This window comes from Peromyscus maniculatus, chromosome 1 (assembly GCF_049852395.1).
Source record: "Peromyscus maniculatus bairdii isolate BWxNUB_F1_BW_parent chromosome 1, HU_Pman_BW_mat_3.1, whole genome shotgun sequence".
Lineage (NCBI taxonomy): Eukaryota > Metazoa > Chordata > Mammalia > Rodentia > Cricetidae > Peromyscus > Peromyscus maniculatus.
In genome coordinates this window covers 169,304,260-169,330,070 of record NC_134852.1, presented here as the reverse complement: position 1 = coordinate 169,330,070, position 25,811 = coordinate 169,304,260, and the positions used below count along the sequence as shown (strand labels likewise).

The window sequence follows — 25,811 nt, the reverse complement described above, 5'->3', positions numbered from 1 at the left end:
CCTGGGGTGACTTTAATCTTCACTCCTTTCAGGAAGGCAGGGATGGGTCACATTCCACAATGCTCCTGAGGCCAGCACACCAGGGAAGCTCTGTGATGCTCTGGAGCAGTGGCTGTCAGCTTGTGCAGAACCTTGAGTTACTTTACACAGCAACAATTTTGACCTAAGTTATCCCATTGTGATCATAAATGCCAAGGTAGAATGACTACATCGTGTTTATCCAAGTACCCAACTGCCATCTGCCGGCGCACCAAGAGCCGCAATCCGATGAATAATTTATCTGTGCTGATAAATAATTACACACGAGAATATGTCGATTCATATCAGAAGCCTCAGACAGACAGGCTCTCAATCACACCAGATGTAAATGGAGTACCCCAAGACAGACATAGTGAGGGAGCACACTGACATCACCTGGTCACTTGTGAACTTTATCCAGGGAAACCGCCACAGCAAAAGCACTCTGTTCACCCCTGGACTCTAGTTAAAGCATGGTTTCTCCTGTGTGACCTACCCAGGCTGGCATGCAAAAACTGCTGCCACCAGATCTGCATGCCCTTGACAACCCTGTGCCTGTGCCCTGGTTTGCAAAACTTAAATGATCCTCTGCAGAAAAATCTCCTCGCCTCTCTACCAGCCTCTCTGATGCCTTAGCCACACACAACTGTGTGATCTTGTAAAACGACAATAAAATCCCAAAACTTTAAAACAAATGCTGGGTTTAAAATGAATGTTATGAATGTTAGAACGGCAAAGCTGGGAACGCTGAGGAAGGTAAATATTAGGGCTTGCAGCTGGCTACGAGCTAGTCAAGCTGACCCGAAAAGAGGAAGGACCCGGCTTTGAGAAAAAAAAATAAAAGTTAGTTTTGGTCTTGGTAGGCTGGAGTTATCAAGGAACACCCCACCCCCAACCCCCAGCCCCAAGAAGTCTGCTAGGCACCACTACCCTTTCTTCTAGTATTTCTCAACTTTATGGGAAGTTACACATTCAAACACATTCTTGCATTTAATACATATAATTAAAACAGAATTATGGGTAAGGGCAGCTTCTAAAAAAGCTTTTGCTTCTTCCAGGAAGGAAACCACTGCGGGATGCCCCAAGGCTAGGCTAGGGGAGGAGATACAGTTGACCAGGAGTTACAAGTCCAGATGCCAGGCAGTCTTTTGCAATTACACTGTTATATCCGCCCTTCCCCTTTGCTCTGGAGGTCATACTTGCTTTCTTGCCTGCTGAGGTAAGCCTTGGTTACTTGCTTGCCCTGCTTGTGTCCTGATGTGAATTCTTCTGGATCAGAAGTTAGAAATGAAGGGAATACAGGAGGAGATACATCTCCACACACACAACATTAGTAACATCAGTAATTAAGCTTGAAATAAAAGAAGTTGTGATTGCTGGTGGTCATGGACACCAAGTAAAATCAAGAATGAATAGGGAGAGAATTAAAGCCAATGAAGTTGACTTAGGTTGTTGAATTTATATCCTTTTAATAAACTATGACATGGAGGAACGAGTCAAATATATCTGCCTGTGTCTCTGATATAGCTCACTGAGGATATCCTCTTATTTGAGGGCATTACATATTGTTGTTTGTTTTTGCTCTTTGGGGGGCCCACCACCCAGCTCCCAAATAAATCACACACGGAGGCTTATTCTTAATTATAAACATCTGGCCTTAGCTTGGCTTGTTGCTAGCCAGCTTTACTTAAATTATCCCACTTAGGTTTTGCCTCAGGCTTTTACCTTTCTCTATTTCTCTTTTCACCTTCCATTATTTCTTATTCTGTGGCTTGCTGTGTAGCTGGGTGGCTGGCCCCTGGTGTCCTCCTCCTTCTCTGGCTGCTTCTTTTCTCTCCTCCCAGATTTTTCCTCCTATTCATTCTCTCTGGCTGCCAGCCCCACATCCTTTCTCCTACTTCACTATTGGCCATTCACTCTTGATTAGACCATCAGGTGTTTTAGATAGGCACAGTAACACAGCTCCACAGAGTTCAACAAATGCAACATAAACAAAAGTAACACACCTTAAAATAATATTCCCAACAACATGTACTACAGTTCTCTTGTGATATTTATAAAAGCTATTGCTAGGGGCTGAGAGATGGCTCATCAGTTAAGAGCACAGTCTGTTCATCCATTTGCTGTGCAGTAGTTTCTGCTAAGACTGAAATATTCCTTCCTGCAGGGAATCTCCTTAAGCAGGAAGGTAAACGACCCAAAACTGCTTCTGGAAGTCCCTGAAACTGACCAGATTCACTAAGCCCTGGCCTGCCAGAGTAAGCACTAAAAGCTGAGAGGTCCTCTCAAACAAAGGAAGCTAAGCTGCAAAGAAGACTCTTTAAACCAGACCAGCTGCCTGGAAAGAACACTCTTCCAATTTTGAGCTGCCTGTAGGCTGTGCAGTGTGCTTCAGGGTCCCAGCTTCTGTGACCTGTCACCCATGCTGGGGTAGCTTTGGTGATGCAGCTGCCTTTGAGTCATTTCTGCTCCTGGAAGTAACCCCTCACCCATATTCCTGTAAGTAAATCCAATAAAACTCATAGTTCACCAAGTTGGACTTTGGTGGTATTCGTATTTTAGTCTGTAATGGGCTCCCTATCTGGAGTGAGTAGATATGTATGTTGCAGCTCTCTAGGAAAAGTTTTATCACACAACACCAGAGGACCTCTGTTTGATTCCCAGCACCCATATGGGTGCTCACAACTGTTTGTAACTCCAGTCCCTGGGTGATCTGATGACCTCTTCTGGCCTCTGTGGGCATCGGATACTCACATGGTACACAGACTACAGGCAAAACATTTATACACATAAAATTATTATGTGTATTTTAAAGTATTGTTTCAATCATTTACAAATATATCACTAACACTGTGTGTAGTATAACAGTTGTGTCTATTAGACACCCTTCACACCAATATTAGGACAGCTGAAGTTTGTGATAGTGAGTTGGCTTGTGATGCTTATTAAAATGGTCTGGAAGCTGACCCTTCTACACTATGTTCTGGGGCTGGACTCAGTAAACCACATTTTCTGGAAGGTTTTGTCAGTAGTGGTGCTGGAGGAGACGGAAGGCTGGAGGAGCAAGGAGGAACGTGATCCATTTTATTTGCCTGCTCTTCCTCATGGTGTTAGTAGGTCATGCGTCTTCCTGGCTACAGGGGCTGGTCCTGATCTCTGGGATTTAATCCATCTTCTGTGTCCAGCCCCAGGGCTGACCTTCAGAAATAAGGCCTCAGTGTGGGTCCACTCCCTCCTCAGAGGTCTGGATTCCAGTCGCCCAGGGTTTCCCTGTCTCTAGCTGAGTGGTAGCTGCTTCCTGCAATTAAATCCCTCTGCCTCAGCAGTAGTTCCTTTGTCCCTTTCCAACTCTCCATGTTTCTTCCAGCAATTCCTTAAATTCTCTGCAAAGACACTGCTTTGATTTCTGTTTTCTGACCAGGTCCTGATTCATACATCCCAATACTCGAATCCTGAAACACCTGCGTAGTCTGATGCAATATGTGTTACAGCAGCATTTAAAGACAAATGATTGCATGCATGGTTTACTATATCCAATTGGAAAATAAGACTTCCTCTTTCTTTTTTTGTCTTTAATGATTCTTTTTTTTTTTTTAATTTTATATGTATGAGTATTTACCTGCATGTGTCTATGTGCATCATGTGTGTCTGGTGCCCATGGAGGTCAGAAGAGGGTACTGGAGTTTCGGGTGATTCTGAGCTTTCATGTGGGTGGTAGAAACCAACTCTGAACCCTCTGCAAGAGCAGCAAGTACTCTGCAGCCTCACATAAGACTTATTCTAAAAGCTGACAGTACACATTAATGTTAGATAGGTGGTCAGAGGCTGGTGTTGTAGCTCAGTGGTCAAAGCATTTGCTTCCCATGTGTAAGTCCCTGGTTTCCATTACAGTACCCAAACTAAAACCAAACAAACAGAAAACGAAACAAAATGGAAAAGGAAGGAGGAAAAAGGAAAGAAAAGTGTGTTTCTTAGAGACATTGATGGTTCAAAACAAACTTAAACTACTGCAGTAAACCTAGGAAGAGCAAATCAGTTCAGTGAGGATAGAGGAAACAGTTTATTCTCATGAAAACAAGTGACAGTCTTAGTTTCGAACATCACACCATGACATTCCATAATGCATTATGAGGCTTCGTGGTGTATTTACTTTTACAATGACCTTACCAAAGGACTTTACAAATATTACTTTGTCCCCTAGTAAAGGGACAAGTGGATTTAGGGATAGCTGGAGAAAAGAAATTGCGGTTGCTTTTTATCTAGTTGGAACAAAATACAAACTAAGTATGTTGTAGAAGATACTTGTCATACTTTTGTTTCCATGACAAAAAACATAAACCTTGGGGCTGGAGAGATGACTCAGCTGTTAAGTGCACTTCCAGAGGTCCGGAGTTCAATTCCCAACAACCGCATGGTGGCTCACAACCATCTGTAATGAGATCTGGTGCCCTCTTCTGGCCTGCAGGGATACATACAGGCAGAACATTGTATACATAATAAATAAATCTTAAAAAACAAAAGAAAAGAAAAGAAAACCATAAACCTCAGATTAGAAGGGGCTCATGCCTGCTCTCGGTTCTAAACTTAAACACATAATGCATTACACCAGGAACTGGAGAGGTGGCTGCTCTTCCAGAGGATCTCAGTTCAATTCCTACCACCCACATGGTGACTCACAGCCAGCTGTAGCTCCAATTTGAGAGCATCAATGCCCTCTTTGGGTCTCAGAGGACACTGCATGTGTGTGTGTGTGTGTGTGTGTGTGTGTGTGTGTGTGTGTGTGTGTGTGTGACGTATATATCTGCCAGCAAAACATCCATACATGTAAAATAATAATAGAACTAAACTTTTAAATAATGCATTATGACATCACTCTTCTTTATAAAATTAAAGCAAGAGATTGTAAGACTGTCACTGGAGGGGGAATCTCTTAGGAAAAGGGGCAAGATTGACTTTCCTTAAGATTAAGGACATTATTAACACGAGGTCATTGTTTCTGCAGGTGGCCAGGGCTGGTGTTGCTTTATCCCAGTAAGGCTCCAGGGAGAGAGTGGTGCAGGGAGAGAGCAGACAAAGCAATCCTCCAGGAACCAAACACCCCTCCCCCCCCCACACACACACACTCACACACTCCGCAGAGAAGAGGAAAGGCCCAGGCTTAGCAGAAAGGACACATGGGGCTGGAGTGGACACGAACTGGTGTGCTGTTGTCTCACTCAGTAGCCACTGTGGGTGTCGATTAAACTCGTGTGACATTGTAGAAGGCATTCCTCGGGATGTGTAACCTCTGTTACACAGTACAGCCCAAGAGGGTGAACTGCACAGATTGGTGCTTCCAAGCCAACCCAGCCTTGCTCTCCACACTCCCATGAATAATGACTACCTATCCTTGAGGGACACCAGGCGTGCTGACTGGAAACAAGGTCCCACCTATGGCCCACCTGCTTGCAAACTCTCGGTTTCTGTAACCTGCGTATTTGTGTATTATTCATTGTGTGAAGTGAGAGTTAATACTACTAATCAAAGCCTGAAAAAGAAGAGCCAGCTCTCAAGTAAAATCAGGATTACTTGGCAAGTTGCATCCAAAAAACTGACCTTGCTTGTGAATTTATTGGTTATTCAATAAATTCTGACATTATGGTGACACAAACATGTCCGTCTATGTTTCTTGTGCAAAATGTGCTTCAAGGTTTCTTCTATGGGCATCTCCAAACTTCATGTGCTATAAACAAACGCGTTGGCATTTAAACTTTTTACTCATTTTTTTAAGTCAGACATGACAACAGTTGGCACATTTCCTGCCTCAGAGGAAGAAGGCATAAAAGTTCTTAAAAGATTTCATTCAGATACCTGGTCCTACAGCGAACTAAGAAATCCTAGGAAGTAAGGAAGTTTGGATCCTAACTATCTTCCGGGACCACTGCAGCGCCCAGAGGGCGCCCTCACCTCGAGCCGGGACCGCAGGTGGGAGATGCAGGACCAGGGGCGTGGTCTCAAGGGTGGGCACGGAGGCGTGGTCTCGAGGGCGGGTCCTAGGGCGTGGCGCTGGCCTGGAGGTCTGGAGCGCAGCGGGCTGAGCGCGCCAGGATCCGCGTTGTGAGCCGATTCAGCGGAGTGTCGTGCGCCCAGCAGGCACAGGCTCCAGGTAACCTAAGCCGGACCAGTGGCCGTGTAGCCCGGCAGATCTGGACAGCATCGAGCCGGATCTACGTGGGAGGGCGGGACGAGCTCCACCCGGGAGGGAGTGGTGCTGATACCGGGTGAGAAGGCGCTCGGTCCGGGTGCCCCAGGCCAGGATGGAGCAGGAGCAGGCACTCTCTTCCCACCCTCTTTCCGGTCCTTCGGTGGGACGCCGCTACACTGTGGCATCTGGAAGTCACTTTTTAGACCTCTTTTTCCCGGACCCGTGTAATGAGTGGGGACTTAGAAATCGGGGTTGACTGCGGGCATGGAAAGTTAAGAGGAAGGTAAGAGGCGAACGGTTACAGTGGTGGCTTAGGCGCCAAGGAGACTTAAACTTCGTAAAACCACAGCCCAGCGCAGAGGCGTTGCGACCCCTGTTAAGAGCCAACGACCGAGAAGCCGGCGCTGAGGCAGAGAATGCCTGGGGTCCAAGCAGTAGCCGTTCTTCCTCTTGCCTTGTTCTTCGGGGCTGAGGGTCTGTTACGAAAACAGGTAATTCTTCTTAGACACGTTACTTCTTTAGTTTCTTTGTTTTTGTTTTTGGGGGTTATTTAGATTTTCTGTCTTTCCTTTTGTGTGTGTGTTGGGGGGGGCGCGGTGGCTTTGAACAAAACGAGATTTGCCTGCCTCTGCCTACCAAAGTTAAAAACGTGCGCCACCATGCCTGAAACTTAAGAAACCCATCTCATGCTCACAGCTGCTCTCAGTCTCAGTTCTTTCAATGCTGAATAAAAAGTGCGCCGCCCCCACGCCCCATGCCTCCGTCACGTGACTTAATCCTCTTCCCAGTTCTACCTTAGAGGAGTCGCCGGTAGATCCGAACTTGGCTCTGCAAAAACTGTCAGATTGATGTGCATTCTTTGGGTTGCCATTTCACCCCAGAAGAGAGTTGTTTTGTTACAAATAATGGAGCTAGAGGCAAATTAGGAGGAGATACAGTGTTCAGACAGAGCACTGGTGCGTTGACTTGAGAAGGCGGGTGGGTGGGGTTGTGACCTGAATTTGGTGAGTAGTGGGGGAGCAATATGTTTTTTTCCTCTGGCCTGCTGCCCCTATTTAGAGCTGTCCTGAAAGGCAGGTTTGTCTTCTAGAAGGGAAGAGGAGGGGTAAATTTTTTTTTTTTTAAGATCAGCGTAAATTACCTGTTAGTAGCTTAGGTGGCGCAGACAGGGGCCCCGGTGCAGGAGGACCGGGAGCAGGTTTCAGTTCTGGAAGGGTGGGAAACTACAGGTATCTCTGCTTTCCCCTCCCTTCTTCCCTTCCTTCCTTCCTTTCTTCCTTTTTCAGGCTTTAAAGATGGTATTTTGGGAAAGCCTTGCTTTCTTAGAAAGAGTCAGTTAGGAAATTAGGCAGTGGGAAACAGTACTGTTGGAAACCGACTTTTCTAAATGCCAGATGCTGTTTTCTGGTTGTTTGGCTTTTTGGACAGGGTCTTACTTACTGTACATAGCTCAGGCTGGCCTCAGAGACTGGATCCACCTCCTGAGTGCTGGGATTTCAGACACGTGCAGCATGCCGGGCTCAAAGGCTGCTAGCTGTGAAGTGTGTAGTATTTAAGCTGGGCTGAGTAATGCAGTCGTTTGTGGGACAAGGGTCCCTGTCTTTTTTTTTTTTTTTTTTATTAATTCATCTTTATTAATGAGGAATGTACTCACAGTTCTAGGTCAGGATGTCAAATACCCAACCCTGCTGAAAAGGGTGTTCCCGGGTGACTGTTGTAAATCAGGTGTGGTATGTTCTTGTGGAGTCTTTTCTTAGCCTTGACTAGGTACAGTTTGATGCTGTCACATTACCGTCAGAGACAAATGTCTTACGTGTTTATAGCACTGTTGACATTTTTAGCCAGATAGATTTTATTTTGTGATGGGGTCTGTGTAGCCTGCAACTCACTATGAAGTGGACAGAAAATGACCTTCAATTTCTAATCCTTCCGTACCTCCTTCCCAGGAGCTAAATTATCGTGAGCTCCACCAAGCACCCTTACGTGGTTCTGGGTACCAAACCCAGAGCTTTATTCCTGTACTCTTGCAATAGCCCTAGCCCTTGGCCAGATGTTTTCTGTGGCAGGGATCGTGCTGTACTTTATAGGTCTTTTACCAGCGTTCGTGTACCCACCGGGTGACAGGAGCCCCTGTCACTCCAGTGACAATAATCTCATGTGGCTCCAGACATTGTCAAGGATTTCCCAGGGGAGCAAAGTCACCCCAATTGAGAATGAAAGTAGGCCTACATGTGAAATGTTCTGGGTGTCAATGAACTATTGTTGAAGTAATTCCTATCAAGAGAAGCTATCCATAAATTAAAATGCCTTGAATTTTAAGACATTTTTTATTACAAAAATCCAAGAGTTACTATTCCCTGTCAATGGCTTGTGTGCCACAGAAATTACATCGCCACAGAAATTTCAGGTATTAATACCACTGTAAAACTTCATAAAGTTTAGAATTAGAAACTTAAAACTAGAGGAGGAATACTAGCGGCAATAGAGTTGATGGCAGCACTGGCTGCTCTTATAGAGAACCAGAGTTTAGTTTCTAGAACCCATGTTGGAAAGCTCACAATTGGTTGTAACGCCAACTCCGGGGGGCTGAGGCCCTCTTGAGGCATCTTTGGTTACCTGCATGCATGAGCACATACACATTAAAAAATAAATAAATCTTTAAAAGAGGAGTATTAAACTGATTTTTTTTAAAAGTACACTCAATGTTTCTTTCAGCTTTTTAAAGTCAATGAAACATGGATTGACCGTACATATTGATTAGGAAAAGCTGACAGTCTGTAGTGTCAAGAATTTTCCATGCATGCCTTTAACCTTAGCACTCAAGAGGCTGGAATGGAAGGATTAATGGTTCAAGGCTACCCTGGCCTACACAGAGCGCCTCCCTCAGCAAGCAAACAATAACAACAGCAAAACCTAACCAAAAATTCTAATGCTGAGACTCCATGTAAATAAAGCCCATCAGATGGCTCAGCAGGTCAAGATGCCTGCTGCCAAGCCTGACTGCCTAAGTTCAATCCTGGGGTCCCACACGGTAAGAGAGATTCAGTCTTTAGCTACCGGCATTCTGCGTACACTTCTGTAATCTAAGAAACCAAAAGTTAATGAAAAAGAGTGCCATAAAATACATGCAGTAACTGTTATAGGAAGAATAGGTGACCCCTTTATTAGGCTTTACATAAGTTCAGGGAGCTGAAAGCGTAGCCCTGGCTATGAAAGGTGAAATTTTAACCACGAGTTGCTTATAATTGGCCCTTTCAGAAATAAAAGTAATTTGTAAAACTCAGGAATGGCTACATAATTTGTGAGTTGGGTTTTTTGTTTGTTTGTTGCTGTTGTTTAAAAATATTAGAGTGTTAGGCTGGTGGGAACAGAGTGAAGCCAGCATGCCAGAGGCCCCATGGGATGGATGCATCGGCTGTGCACCTGGGAAGCTGCCTCCGTTTAAGCTCTTATGTCCATAGCTAAAAGGAGGATGGCGACCCCACCCAAGTGAAATGTTACTACCCCCAAACCCTGGAGTTGTCTATTTTTTTTCTCTTTGTGCCAGGTGGGATCAAACCCATGGCCTTGTCCCACCTAGGCTGCCACGCCTCCACTGGCCTTGGTCCCCAGCCCCACGTGGGTTTTCTGAGACATTGATCCGTACTTTTACTTCCAATTAAGAAATTCTCAAGAAACCCTCCCATGATTAGTTTTTTGTTTGTTTGTTTGTTTTTGTTTTTGTTTTGTTAGAGTAGTAGCCATCATTCCTTGGGGTCCTGGGTACCTGGGCTACTTGTTCACTCAGGTTTGTTCACTGAACAGCCGTTTACTGAGCCAGGCATTGTTGGCTCTGGGGCTCCAGCTGTGACCACGATGGGATGAATGTCTCTGTATTTTGTCTCTGCATTTATGCATCCTTTAGTCTGTTGGCTAGAGAGACAGACAAGCACACAGTCACACAAGGTATCCTGATCTTAAGTGGAGCTTCAGAAAAGCACACGGTATTGTTTGTTGCGCAAGGGCCGTCCAGTGGTTTGGGGAAGGCCTGGACGGTTTCCTTCCATATAAGTTGTATTTGATATTTCACATACCCCCAAAAGTGACTAGGAAGCAACCAGGTAGGTTAGGGGATGGAGTTCTAGGAGAAAAGTGTTGCGCTCAAGAGGAAAATGTGGCCTTGGGGCCATTTGTAGGACTTTGGATTATGGTAGTGGGTACCCACTCTTGGGTCTGAAATGAGAAGGGGGCTCCTCTGTGGTTTTCAAATGACTACGCCGCAGCTGTGCAGACAGCGGTGTGAGGAGTGGGTACAGCTGGTACTCACGGTGCCTTCTGGGGTGGGTCCCGGTGTGAGAAGACTGCTTTTTATCCCCAGAGAGCGCAGCGCCAAAGGCTTCAGTTCCTCAGCCGGTCATGTGGCACAGCCACCCAGGAAGAGAGAGTGGGTGTTGGCAAACAGTGCCACTCCAGGTCCTTGCAGTCACCCAGGGATGGTGTGGTGGGTAAAATCTGATAACTGGGGGTCAGTTTGTAGTTCACATCAGAATGAGAGTGGCGGTTAACTAGTGCTGCTCACAGGGAGGTGGCAAGGGTGACTCAGAAGTTTCTGGCATGCACAGCTGAGTGGGATGGGATAGGGGAAGCATTTATGGTGTTGGGGAGCACCGGGTGGGTGGGTGGGTGGGATGAGGGCTGGTACCAGGTCCGGGAGGGAGGTAATTCCCTTTTGGAGATGTTTTGCCTGTGAGAGAGACAGCTGAGGAGCTGGCAGCTAGAAAGATCTGGGATGGAAATGCCTGCAGACGTTGGAATGGAAAGGCTCACTGCATCGTAAAGCCTTGAAAGAAAGGGTAGAGTGAAGAGAGAAAAGGTCTGCTCCTGCAGCTGCTGACCAGTTGTTTGAGAAGAGAGGCCAGCTAAGGCTGCTCTTCATAAGGAACCGGTACACATACGGGGTAGGAGAAAACCTGGGGTCTGTGGTTTCTGGTTTGGTTTTTGTTTTTTCTTTTGTGGTCAGAATTGAGTGGAGAGATACTGCATTGGTTTAGCTGTACCTGGAAACATCAGGCAGATAAGAGGCTAATAAAGTGTGGGGAAAATAGAGGGTGGGCCCAAATTCCAGAGACGATAAGGACTGTGGGGCAGGGTTAGTCCATGATAGGAGAGAGAGGAGGCATGAAGATGCTTCATTTCTATTTTGTTGAAAGGAACAAGATTATTAGCTGAGTTTGTTTCTGAAGTAGAACATTACTTTAACTAGTGTGGGTTTTTTTTAAGCTTTTTATAAAAAAATATGTTTAATTTTGTTGTGCTAGGGATTGGACCCATGTGAAAGACAAGCACACTTCTAGAACTACAGTCCTGTTGGAATATTTACTGGTGCCAAGGTTCATGATTGAGTTCCATGAAAACGATTGAGTTCATTTTTCCTGGGAAGATGTGAACAGAAAGTCTATTCATCACAGAGAGGGCAGTGGTGATAGACTGAAGGGTTCCACCTAAGTCCTTTTGGTGAGCTAGTGGCAATGTGGGAGGTGGGCATCTTATAAGGAATGTGGGTGAGCTGGAGAGTGGCCTCACCTTTCTGGACCTTGGGTGTAGCCTCACACCTTGGAAACTTTGTGGATGGCTCACAGGCTTTTGTTTACAATGTAAACAAACATCTTAGTGTCCTCTGCAATCCTGGTGACCTAGGGTTTTACTCTGTCTTTTGTAGTCCTATGTGATGTTTCAGAACCACTTGAATTTTTCCTTAGCAACCATTTGGTTACCTCAGATGCCACCCAAATCTTGTGTGTAGATAGCTACTGTAAAGACTAGGAAGCACCACTCTCCCTTAAGAAGCCCACACCCAATCTGGATGGATGTATTCTTCCCCAAAGAACTTTTTTTTTTATTAACTCCTGTGCTAAAATTCCTATTAAAAATTCCTTTTAGAAACTCCAGCTCTACCTCTCACTGAGTTGGCCTGAAATTCTTTTCTGGTGTGAAGTCAAGACTTCGGACTCCCCCTGAGTAGAGATCGCTGACTAGAACTTCTTGAGCTGCTGTGGTGGCCGCTGGAGCTGAGCCTTACATTGAGCTCTGCTTCCTGCTTTTCCCTTATGCTTGGGTGACTAATGTCAGTGACACCTGATGATGCGTCTCCGTTTTACCAGTTTTGCCAAGGTTGCCAAAGGACAACCTTGAATGTCATTCCTCAGAAGCATTACACTTAATTAAATTTTTGAGACATGGTTTGATGGTAAGGCTGGGTTAGATTTGGCTAGGCTAGCTGTCCAGAGTGCCAGAGTTCTGCCTGTCTTTCTTTCTAGTGCTGAGATTACAAGTGTGTGCCACTGTGCCTAGTATCCTTCTCCTCCTCCTCCTCTTGTTCTTTTTCTTAGCATGGATTCTGGGGGTGGAAGTCAGGTCTTCATGCTTGCTGAGCAAGAAGTTTACTGACCAAAGAATCCCACCAGTTTGGTGCCTCGGGGCTTGCAATCTCAGTCGTGGGGGTGGGGAGCAGTTAGTGGATCCAAGGAGCTTGCTGGACAGAGTCTGCATACTTCAGGCTCAGTGAGACACTCTGCCTCAGAAGACAAGCTGGGGAGTGACTGGAAGATATCTGATGTTGACCTCTGGTCTCCACGTGCCGGTACATGTCTGTGCACCTTCCACACATGCCGGCGTTTACACATCTAATGCTCAAATTGTGAAGATGGATACAGTGTCTAGTTTCTCCTGGAATATGAATATAAAATATCACATGTATCTCATTGTACCCATAAGTACAATTATTTGTCAATCAGAGTGTATTTACGAGGTGGGGGTTATAGCTCAATGGAATGCTTGCCTAGTGTGTGGAAGACCCTGAGTTTGATTCCTAGCACTGCCCAAAAGTAAAATAAAATTTTCCATTGAAACATGCAGCAATACTATAATGGTTTAAACACCTGGTGAGTGGTTTCTTATTTTATCAACCACCGCTTTTGTCACATCATGGTCACATGCTATTGTTGAGGATCAGCCTAAGGCCATTTTGGTTGTTTTTGTAAACTTGTGGGGAGGGCTCTGGCTCTCTGGGCAGCTGTGTGAGAAAAGGTGAAGGTGAGTACTGAAAAGCAAGTCTCAGGTCAATGCAGTGTCATTGTGTATTCTGACCATGCCTTCTGTGAAAGGTCAACTGCAGGATTCAGCTGGAGTCAGGCGGTGAAGAATTTTCTGGAATCAGCCACTGGACACAGGAATGTGCCTAGGGCACTGTCTTGGGCTTGCCGGGTTTGTTTGCTTGTTTTGTCCTTGGGAGATGAAGGTAGAACTGTTGGTATGTGTGTCTAACCTTTGAAGAGTTGGAGCCCTGGACCTCAATTTGTTATGCTATTAAATAAGATAATCCACCAGTGGAGGCGAAGTCCTGACTCCTTTCTCTGATTAATAGAGAAAGGCTTCCTTTGGTATAGCTCAGGAAGCCTTCCTGTAGCTACTGTGTGGCCCTCCTGAAAACTGTGTGAGGTTCTTAGTTCCCACATACCACAGGTTCTAGATGAAAGCCTACACTCTGCAGTCTTACAACCTGTGTGTGGTGGGGGGGAGGGGTGCGCTTTTGTGCAGCACGAGGGAGAGGGATCAAACCCAGGACCTCCTGATGAAATATATCTGAAGCAAATAATAATATAGAATGTAACAACAAATTTCTAAGCTCCCTGAAAATACAAACTATGGCCAAAAATGTAGGTTTAAAAAACAAAACAAGACATTGTTGGGCAGTGGTGGCACAGGCCTTTAATCCCAGCACTTTGGAGGGAGAGGCAGGCATATGTCTAAGTTTGAGGACAGCCTAGTCTACAGACTGAGTTCCAGGATAGCCAGTTCTACACAGAGATACCCTAACTCAGAAACAGATAGATAGATAGATAGATAGATAGATAGATAGATAGATAGATAGATAGATAGATAGATAGATATAGATAGGGTATGTAGGTAGATAGTAGGTAGGTAGATAGTTGATAGATGGATGGATGGATGGATAGATAGATAGATAGATAGATAGATAGATAGATAGATAGATAGATAGATAGATAACACCCCCCCACACACACACACCCCTTCAGAACAAACAAACAACAGCAACAAAAAACCACAGGGCTGGAGTATTCCGGTGAGTGGTTAAGGGCACTTGTTCTTGCCAAACTGGCGAGCTTCTGTGTCACCAAGAGACTTGTAAGTAAGACCTTGCAGTAAGATAGAGAGTGGCAGAGAACACTCCTTACCATGCATGCCCCACTCCGCATGTTGGGGATTTGAGGCTAGCCTGCTTTACATAGTTAGACCAATCTCAAAACTAAACAAATAGGTGTAATGAAGGCTGAATGTGGTGGTATTGTGTTCCCCAAAATATTGTGTACCCTAATAAACTTATCTGGGGTCAGAGAACAGAAAAGCCACTAGATACTTAGGATAGGCAGTGGTAGCACACGCCTTTAATCCTAGCATTCCACAGGCAGAAATCCATGTGTTCAAGGATACAGCCAAGCATGGTGACTCACACTTTTAATCCCAGAAAGAGAGCCTTTAATCCCAGGGAGCGGTGGTAGAAAGCAGAAAGGTATATAAGGTGTGAAGACCAGAAACTAGAAGCTTTTAGCTGGTTAACCTTCAGGCTTTCAAGTAGAAGTTCAGCCGAGAGCCATTGGGATGAAGACACAGAAGCTTCCAGTCTGAGGAAACAAGACCAGCTAAGAAGTTGGCCAGGTGAGGTTAGCTGTGGCTTGTTCTGTCTCTCTGACCTTCCAGTGTTCACCCCAATAACTGGCCTCAGGTTTGATTTTATTAATAAGACTCTTTAAGATTCCTGCTACAGTTCCATATGAGGGAGACGTAAACAACAATAAATAGGGTTCACAGTGAGGTAAATACGGTGTAAGCGTGTTATAGACTGGTTAACTTTAAAAATATTTTGTATTTGTATTTGTGTGTGCCTACATATGTGTCTATGCGGCATGTGCATACTTGGTACCCAAGGAGGCCAGGAGAAGGCATCGGATCCCCTAGGACAAGAGTTAAAAATGGTTGTGAGCTGCCATGTGGGTGCTAGGAATCAAGTTTGGATCCTCAGGAGAGCAGCCAGTGCTTTGCATTTAACATGTCTGTAGCATGGATCTTAATTGTTCTTAATTTTTAATTTTTTTTTTTATTTTTTTTTTTTTTTGGTTTTTCGAGACAGGGTTTCTCTGTGTAGCTTTGCGCCTTTCCTGGAACTCACTTGGTAGACCAGGCTGGCCTCGAACTCACAGAGATCCGCCTGCCTCTGCCTCCCGAGTGCTGGGATTAAAGGTGTGCGCCACCACCGCCCAGCCACGTATTCACAGATATGTATGAAAAGCAATGGAAAAGAGTAAACCCAGGCCTGGGGGTGGCTCAGTGCACTTGCCCTGTAAACCTCCAAAAGGAGCGACCCTGGAGGATATGAAATGATAAACTGTGAATTTGTCTTTGAGAAATGATCATAATACTTTGTGAATATTTGGACTAGAACTTAAGTTAGAGCATTGATGCCTTTTTAAAAATTCAAAAATTTCTTCTTTGAGGATTTTACATGTATACAATGTATTTTTATCATATCCATTCCAACTCCTTACCTCCAGTACCTCCCGGATTTCCTTCCATGTCCCTTTCCCAACTTCATTGGCCTCTCCCTCGCCACTGAATCCCAAATTGCTGCTACCCAAATGCTCATAGGTCTAGGGCTACTGGAATACCTCAACCCACTAGACTGTTGTTCTCTAGCCACCATCAATGGCCAGTAGCTCCTCGGTTTAGAGTGGGGATTCATGCAATCCTTCCCCATCCATGCTGGATGTTGGATAGCTTGATGGATGCCTTTTAAATCTCAGTTTATAACTTTTTATTGTTTGTTTTTTGAGATGGTATCTGTGTAGTTCTGGCTATCCTAGGACTTGCTATGTTGACCAGGCTAGTCTTGAACTCACAGAGCTCCTCTTGCCCCTGCCTCCTAAGTTCTGGGATCAAAGGTGTACATCACCACACTTTGCCAGTTTGTGATTTTTTTTTTAAAAAAATTGCTGAAATTAAAATTCAAACATGGCCGGGCAGTGGTGGTGCACGTCTTTAATCCCAGCACTCAGGAGGCAGAGGCAGGTGGATCTCTGTGAGTTCGAGGCCAGCCTGGGCTACCAAGTGAGTTCCAGGAAAGGCGCGAAGCTACACAGAGAAACCCTGTCTTGAAAAACCAAAAAAAAAAAAAAAACCATAAAAATTAGACTAAACATCCCCCCTCCTCCAAAAGGAAAAAAAAAAGGTTCCCATTGAATAATTCTGGGTGTGTGCTCCCCACATTTTTCTCATTGTATACATTTGATGTATTTACTTGGATACTTTTTTTTTTTAATGGGCATACTGGAATATAATATAGATATGATTTCTTCTCAGAAACCTTTTTTTGATGTCACTACATTGAGATATATGCTTGGCTTTGGAGATGATTTTAAATTAACAACTGTATCTAAAAGTAACTGAAATCAGGTGAACATCATGGGTGAGGTTTCCTAGTTATTTTGAAGCATATGGTTGTATGCAGAGCCCAGGTCATGAAGAGGTCCCTGAGGCCTTTGGGCTGACATACTTTATAGGAGAGTTTATGATATCCAACCTGCAAGAAGCCTGAGGGAGTGGGGGCTGGTGAAGACCCAGGGGACACACCCGGAGCTGTTAATAACTGCTTACTGTATGGTGCTTGGCTATTAAAAAAAAAAAAAAAAAAAGCCTGTGTTCTGGTCTCTCTGTCCCCAGGGTGTCAGCCCCTTCTCATCACTGACACCTGCCAACCAGAGCAGATGACCACATGTAAAGCAGCTGGACTTAGTTTCCTTTTACTCTATTCCATGAGAGCAAATATATCTACTTGGAGGGTAATAACAAAACCAGAGCGGATGACCACATGTAAAATAGTTGCAGCCTCGATTTCCTTTTTACTCTATTCCAGGAGAACAGAAGTAGCTACCTGGAGGGTGGTGATGGGAATTAAACAAGAATGTATATGAAGCACTTGTTCAGTATTAATGGAACCATTCCCCTAAATGGTGGTGGCCCACGCCTTTAATCCCAGCACTCCAGAGGCAGAGGCAGGTGGATGTCTGAGTTCAAGTCCAGCCTGGTCTACAGAGGAGTAGCCCTAGAACTACACAGAGAAACCCTATGTGGGGCGGGGGAGAAGGAAAAAGAATTCCAAAAACAAATCCACAGTCCTGGACACTCCTGTATCAGTTTCTAGATCCACATCAAATTCAAAGCTCAGTGTGAGAAGTAAGCGATTTTATTTAAACTTATACCATCCCTATTTCCCTGACACGTGGTGTTAATTCCACTGATTGAGAATAAGACCACTACCACAGTTTAAAGCCAAATTTGAAGCAAGCTTTAATTAAATACTGGCCAGGTGGATGAGCTCTGTCCAGGTCCATTCAGTTTCCTGGGAAATGGCCCAGAATCATAGTTTGTAGCGGCTTTCAGAAGGAAAACCCATAATTTATTGCATTTCCCATCAAGTCCAGTCAGGGGCAAGCAAGCATACATCCTGAAGTACCTCCAGCCTATGAACCTCCTGCCCACATGGGATCAAGCACATCCGGTACATGTGGGTCAAACAGATTTGTTTAGGGTAATGAAAACCGTGTGACTTGTTATCGCCCATAAACAATAGGCTCCAGCATTTCAGGGACTACCTGTCTTTGGGCAAGGAGCTTGCAGATCAGAATCATTTTTGTTTCATGGATTTCTTAGGCATAGTACTTAAAACTTGAAATGTAACTGGCTCTCACCATGGCCCAGTAGGCCCAAGACACTGACATCCTTCCCAGCCCTGGCCATCATGAATCTGCTAAGGCCAGCTAGCACTGAGGAATTGGGCACCTCTCATCAAATTCAGCTCTTTCTAACCAAAGTTCAGAACCATTAGGATAATCCCCAAACAGGATGAGAACTCTACCCAAAACGAGGTCTGTGGTTTGGGGTTTCTTTGTAAATGCTCCTTCTGTAGAAGCCAACAGTGGGTGCTTTGAATTCATGCTCTGCTCCCTCACCCACTGTAACTTGGACTGTCTGAATAGTGAACTTGAGTTTCCTTGTCTGGAGGCAGATTCATTTAACAGAAAAGCATCAAAGAGGCTGCCCTGCATTTTGGGGAAGGGGTGAGTATGTTTGAGTGTTGGATCTTCTTACTCAGTTTTTACTAACTGAATAAGCTTGAGCTAGATCCAGAATACAGTATGAGTAGTTGGAGATGGGAAAGGAGTCCAAGGCTAGACCCTGGCCTGCAGGAGCTAGCCAGAGCACACAACGTAGGTCAGTCTACACCATGTCACTGAAGTTCCCACTTGACTGAGCAGCACTGTGTTACTGGTTTCTAAGTCATCACTATGTGAGCTAGGTATTTGGAGGAGGTGGCTGTGGGTTGGTCTCAGGGTCTTGCACATTCAAAGCATGCTGCCCTCACTCAGCCCATGATTTCTAAGGAACTTTACTGCCTGTTAAGAATTGGCATAGTTAATTTGTAGCTGAAGTTTTCCTGTGCCCACCTGGCTCCTGCATCCCCACAGTCCCACAGACACTCAGACCCAAATGAACACACAGAGGCTTCTATTAATTACAAACTGTATGTATGGTCTATTGGCTCAGACTTCTCACTAGCTAGATCTTACATCTTAAATTAACCCATTTTTTATAAATCTATACTTTGCCACGTGTCTCATGGTTTACTAGTACCTTTACATCTTGCTTCTCATGGTGGAGACGGGCAGCGTCCTCTCTGTTCTGCCTTTCAACTTCCTCCTCTCTAGTTAGAATGTCTTGTCTAACCCTATTCTGCCTCACCATTGGCCTTTATTTATCAACCAATCAGAGCAACATTTTTTCACAGCATACAAAAAAGACATTCCCCCATCTCTTCCCCTTTTCTTTCTAAACTAAAGGAAGCTTTTAACTTTAACCTAGTAAAATTACATATATTAAGCAAGAATTACAGTTACAATAATTTATATCTGTTTCTGTTTGTCTTTACCTCTTTTGGCCCAGTGGCTTCTAATAGTGAGTGAAGGGCTTCAAGGATGCACCACTCACGTGATTCATGGAGGGGACCACGTGGAAGATGTTGAGCTGGGTTTCTGAATGTGCTAGGGACAAGCGGGCAAAGAAGACTTGTCATTGCTAATAGGTAGCCTTGGGCCTCATCATTTGGAATGAAAATGGGTCAACAATCCCATTTACCAAACCAAAGGTAGAGAACTTGGGGGCAGCCTCTGAAATGCAAACCATGTTTGAATTTCCGGGACTAAGGAAGCATAGGGGTGGTGGGAGAATTTGTGGTGGGGTTTGTTCAGGGCCCTGGGCCTGTCGTGTGGCAAACAGGATGGGCTCAAGTTTCTTCTGGCTCAGTTTCCACTTCAGGGTGGAAAAGCAGCCGGTCTCTGCTGAAGGGCTGCCCTCGGCTGTCGTCTCATTGAAAACAACCTGGAGCGCACGAGATGAACTTGGAAATAACTTGAATCTAAAATTTTGTTTCCATCACACTGTGCCACGGTCACTCTTCTGAGATAACACACCGGACATTCAGGAAAGAACAGTCACAGCTTTGGCCTGTGATCCTAAGGAGGTTGAAGATTTTTAAAAACCATGTTCGCAGTGGATGTGAGTGGATGTGATTCTGTTGGGACTGTCGAAGTCTGTCTCTGAACCAGCCCTGCCTGCGGGTACCTGAACCAGTAGACTTCTCCTGTTACTCACACTTCAGCACCTTGTGGGTAATATTAGACCAGCTTGGCTGAGGAAGCATAGCAACCTTTGAGGCGATGACTCTGAAATCTTTGTTCTGAACTAATCTGAACTGAACTTCTTTTCCCTTTCTTTTCCATTCCTCTCTTCTCTTCTCTTCTCTTCTCTTCTCTTCTCTTCTCTTCTCTTCTCTTCTCTTCTCTTCTCTTCTCTTCTCTTCTCTTCTCTTCTCTTCTCTTCTCTTCTCTTCTCCTCTCCTCTCCTCTCCTCTCCTCTTCTCTTCTCTTCTCTTCTCCTCTCCTCTCCTCTCCTCTCCTCCCCTCCCCTCCCCTCCCCTCCCCTCCCCTTCCCTCCCCTCCCCTCCCCTCCCCTCCCCTCTCCTCTTGTCCCCTCTTCTCTCCTCTTTTCTGTGGGTGCTTGGAACCCAGGCTCTTGTACCTGCTAGGCAAGCACTCTATAACTCAGCTTCAACCCCAGCTCATCTCTAGAGTTTTTATACCATGGAAATAGAACTATCCTTTTTCCCCTTTGAATAACCTGGCTTTCTACCTACCTGTACTCTGCTGATACTTTCCTCCAGTGTGTATGTAAAAGTCATTTTTAAAGATGCTTTTGAGTAATATGCTTTGGGACTGGATGTAGTTCAGTGTATGGCCCTTGCATGAGTAAGGCAGCCCTGGGTTTGAGCCCCAGCACTTCAGAGAGGTAGCTAGGTAGATAGACAGAGAGATGGTAGATAGACAGACACGTGCAGCTATCCTGCACTGAGTTTGGCTACTCGAGTACCTTGTATAACTAGAATCTTAGAGAATCTGTCTTTTATGTCTTTGTATTTCAGTTAACATAGTGCCTGCGGGGTCATTGATGTTACAGTGTGTGTTGGGATTTTGGTTTTTTTGTTTGTTTGTTTGTTTGTTTGTTTTTTAAGGCTGAATATTATTCCGCTCTGTTGATCGAACACATTTTGTTTCTCACTTCTTTTTCTAGCTTCTAATGTGATGTCTTTTTGGTACTTTAGTGCAGTTATGGGCTTTCCTTTGACTTTCAAGGGAATGTGTGAAATGTAAGAAATTCCTGTGGTTAAAGACATGTATATTTCTACCACAAAATTTTAACTTGAAAGAGAAGTTTGGTAAAGGATATTAGTGATGGAGAAATAAAGCTAGGGTTGGAGGAAAGGGACTTTTTCTATGGGAAATACAATAATGTTATTATATTAAATATTGAAATCCTCTTTGAATTGATAGGAAATCCTGCCTCTAATTTCCTAGTTTCCCCTTGTCCTGGGCTTTGGCCATCCTCTACTGTAGTGTCCACACTTGATGGGCCCCGAGGGAAGTCACCCTGGATGAGAGGACCTCTGCAAGTGTGCTGATGCCAGTGAACTCAGCACAGCTTTTCTGTTTTAGTATCGTTATTAGAACTCCTCCAAGTTCGAGACAGAGCCACCCAGGCCAACACCAGCTGTCTTTCACCTCGGATCTGCATATGTTGTTTAAAGAGAGGTCTGGATCAAGAGTCTTGGTTAGTTGTTTGTTTGTTTGTTTGCTTGTTTGTTTGGTGTGTGTGTGTGTGTGTGTGTGTGTGTGTGTGTGTGTGTGTGTGTGTGGCAGGGGACAGAGGGACAGACAGACATATAACAAGAAAACGTAAAACCTGCTTAGTCAGTAGGTTAGGCAGAAGGACAGCAAGATTGAGGTTAATCTGAGCTACATAATGAGACCTTTTTTTTTTTTTTCACAAAACAAAATAGAAAATAACAAAGACATGATTACATAAGTGTGAGTATCTGAAATTTTACCCTGTAGAGCTAAGGAGTCCACCTGAATTTCTGAGAATCCTGTAGAAGACAGAAGACTCCTGGGCCATTAAAGACGTGCTGTAGGAGCAGCAGCGGGAGTAGATGATTTGCATTTTCCACTTAGTAGCTCTTTTTTTTTTTTCAATTTTTTTTTTTTTTTGCTATTATTGTATCTGTATGTATGCTGCATGTGTGTGGGGATGGGTGCCCACGTGGTATGTGGAGGGCAGAGGACAGCTCTTAGTGTCAGCTAGGTCCTTCTACCACCTGGGATCTGGGTACTGAACCCACGCCATGAGGCGTGCACGGCAAACCCTTTTACTGCTGAGCCAGCTTGTGGGCCCAGGTTTGTTCTCTCCCTTTCTCTCTTTTCTCTCTCTATCTCCTTTTTTTTTCTTTCTTTCTCTCTCTTTCTTTCTTCTTTTCCTCTGCTGTTTGGTCTGTTTTTGTGGGGTTTTTTTTGAGACAGGATCTTATGTAGACTAGGCTGGTCTTGAACTCTTAGCCCTCTTGCCTCTACCTGCCAAGTGCCAGGATTATACAGAAGTACACCACTATGCCCAGCTTCATGTAGACCTAACAAGTGCCAGGATTATACAGAAGTACACCACTATGCCCAGCTTCATGTAGACCTAACAAGTGCTGGGATTATACAGAAGTACACCACTGTACCCAGCTTCATGTAGACCTAATTTTGTTAGAGCAAGTAGATGACCAATTGATAAATACAAGGTGATTTTAAATATTATTATATTTTATGAATATTTGCCTGCATATATGTGCGTCACGTGGGTGCTCGGTGCCCATAGAGGCCAAAAGAGGGTGTTGAATCCTCTGGAATTGAAGTTACAACTAGTTGTGAGCTGTCATGGGGGTACTGGGAATCGAACTTTCAACCTCTGTAAGAGCAACAAGTGCTCTCAACCACTGAGCTACCTCTCCAGGCCCTAAAATCAGTTTCAACGCAGACTGAATAAAATCCACCTCTTTTGTGCTCAAGACTAAAGGCTTCTGTTTAGGTAGACTAGATATGTTCTGATATTTAATACTTATGCCATTAGAAATCACAAGCGGGGCACTGGAGATGTTGCTCAGCGGTTAAGGGCACTTGCTGCTCTCCCTGAAATCTAAGTTCAGTTCCCAGTGCCTATAGCAAATGGCTGACAACCACCTATTACTCCAGCTTGAAGGCATCTGACACCGTCTCTGCCCTTTGTGGACACTGATACATACACATAAATAAAAACAAACCAATATTTGAATATTCTTTATGTAGAAATAACAACGGTGAGCTCATCACATCAAAACAGAAGTCACTGTTTTTAAGAAATCGGCTAGCAAGAAGGGAAGAGTTAGGGCAGCGGTGCTCTGCGGATGTTTTGTAAACCTCATTGTCACCCTGGTTGCTACAGCTATTGAGAAATTGCATATCGCAGAGCCTCTGGGAAGACGCACTGTGTCCAACGAAGCAAGAGTGAAAGGATGCCTCGTGCCCTGGTGTTCCAAAATGCTTTGAAGACTTATGCATTCCTGTGTTCTACAGGCACTCAGTGCCTGTGTGTGAGAAAGCCGAGCATCAACACACCGTGATTTCTCTTCTATTTTGTCTTTTAACTCATTTCCTCTTTTCACCAAGCTGCATCACTTCCTGTCTGTCTGCACAGACCTCTAGAACTCTATGGTTGATGCTGGGATTAAAGGCGTGTGTTACCAGCTTGGCTCTGTTCCCTAGTGTGACCTTGAACTCAGGGATACAGACGGATTAAGGGTGTGTGCTAACATTGCATGACTTCTTTTTTTACTAATAGTGGCTGACCTTTCTCCTCTGATCCTCAGGTAAATTTTATTGGGGGACACAGATAAATTATCATCACAGTTGCTGTCTATATTGGCATCACAGTTAGGGATGCTCCCCACCCTTTTTTTTTTTTTTTTAAGTGGCATGCATTTTGCAGTAATCTGCCAAGAAGAGGTTTGTGTGACTTTCTGTGAAGATGCCTTTATTTTGTTTCACATTTGACCTGCTGCCTGGCAGACCTGTTATTTGCAAATGAAGCTTTGCCTGGCTTCATGGAAGCCTTCAGCAGGCACTGTGGCCCAAGTGTCTCACTACCTGAATCCGATGCTTAAGGATTCAGCTCGTGAGGCTCCAGGTCAGCCATCGGTCATTCCCTCTAACTTTGGAGATTTAAATGCAGGCCTTTACAACTATATACTTTAAAAAAATGACTTGGCATTTGATCTTCAAGCAGCATATATTTAGAAATGTCTGCTTCCTGCCAGCAGCAGGGAACTGAATGCAGCTCACCCCCAGCAGTCAAGAGGATGAGGGGATAGATGTGACACTCCTAGCAGAGGAACATGGGCTGTGTTTGAAGGTCTCGCTCATTCAGCAAATGCAGAGCGTTCTTCTGGGCCTGGCACTGGGTTGTGGCTTTGACTCTCCTGTCTCGTCACTACATAATCTCATTTTGGTGGTAATATTCAAAATATTCTTTCTAAAGGGGCCCCAAGATGCAACCCAGTGCCACTTATAAAAGGTCTGTGTTGCTTATATGTTTTTGTTTTTTTTTTTTTTTTGGCAAGAGCCTCAGAAAACTCCAGATGAATTCTGAGAGCAGTAGATACATGTCAAGAGCGTTCCTTATGGTTAGATTCTCTTTCAGTGGGAGACTCAGCAGACCTCAGTGAGTGACAGACAGCAGTGGGTAGGTAGAGAAGAAGGGGATTTGAAGGGGCAGAGGCCAGGCACACCCAGAGGAAGAGAGGCTGTGAAGGTGCAGATAGCAAGAAAGAGGAGCCCCACTCACATGCCCGGTCCTTGCACTCTCTTCCTAGCACATCTCTTGGCCTTCTCCTGGTGGCACTTTGGGCTTTCTCACTGCAGTCACAATCCTGAGACACTTGCGTGACTTGGTATTAGACACAGGAATTGGTATTTTGCTCATGTCACAGCAGTCCCTGAGAGAGGTTGAACACAAGATTATTCCCTGGAATGAGATGCTAACTGGACACATTTGGACCATGCTTCCTGTTGCTGTGGAGGTATGGGCCCTGCTCTGCATGCCCATATGGTTGTATAGGTGTGTGCATGTACATTGTGTGCATGTGCATGTGTAGTTTTTAAGGAGTAGTTCCAATGCTTTAAAAATGGTCTTGCAGCATCAGTGGTATGATTCAGGTGCAGTGCTTGCTAACATGCTGGAGGCCCTGGTTTCTCATGTGAGCACTGTAAAATCGAAAGGAAAAAAGATACAGTAGATAGAGTTGTTTGTTTGGGTTTTTGGTTTTTTGAGTCAGGCTTTCTCTGTGTAGTCTTGGCTGTCCTGGAACTCTGCTCTGTAGACCAGACTGCTCACAGAGATCCACCTGCTTCTGCCTCCTGAGTGCTGGGGTTAAAGGTGTGAGTCACCATGCCCAGCTTCTTCTGTTGTCTTGCTATGTAGGCTAGGCTGGCCTGGTACTTGAACTCATCCTCCTGTCTGCCTCCTAAGTGCTGGGATTATAATTGTGGGCCACCATATGTTTGTTTTTGTTTTTTTTTAAATTATTAGAAATGTAATTGTTAGGTCGCAGGCTTTTCATATGTCTAGAAATGAGCTCAGCCTGGACCATAGAAGGATTTCTGACAGTTAGACATAAGCCAGCATTCCTCAGGAACTTGGGAAAAGGCTTCTCCATCTTCTCTCCCCCTAGCTACTCCTGCTCTCTCCGTCTGTTCTCTCTCTAGCCCCCACCCCCACCCCACCTCCCGGCCCCCATGCCGCCATGCTCTATCTTTTTCTGTCTCCACTGATCTCTTCCACTCTTCTAGCCCTGGCCATATCTAGTCTATTTCTGTTTCTCTCTACTCTGGACTCTTCCAGATGCCTCTGGATATTTTATCTCTTATTCACAGTAAAAACCTTCCTCCCAATGGAACAAATATGCCGGCACCCCCTTGCGTACAGTCATGAGGAAGGTACAGCCTCAGCCACACAGCTTGTTTCCTGAAACACTTACTCTTCCCACCTCTCTCTTTGTTCAGTGGTCTTTCCGAAAGTGAAACCTGAACTAGTA

The 25,811-nt window shown here is 44.8% G+C and overlaps 1 protein-coding gene across 3 annotated transcripts in view; it reads left to right on the top strand.

The window, feature by feature from the left end:
• Window positions 1–6,042: 6,042 nt before the first annotated feature.
• The window catches only part of Gcnt1 (glucosaminyl (N-acetyl) transferase 1), a 33,189-nt gene continuing 13,420 nt past the window's right edge, over window positions 6,043–25,811 (top strand). Inside the window, exon 1 of one of the 3 annotated variants that reach the window (XM_006995973.4) lies at window positions 6,043–6,163. The gene's annotated coding sequence lies outside the window, so the exon portion shown is untranslated. Of the gene's footprint in view, window positions 6,694–25,811 lie in introns of all 3 variants that reach the window. The other 2 variants (XM_076560902.1, XM_076560898.1) reach the window with 2 other exon arrangements.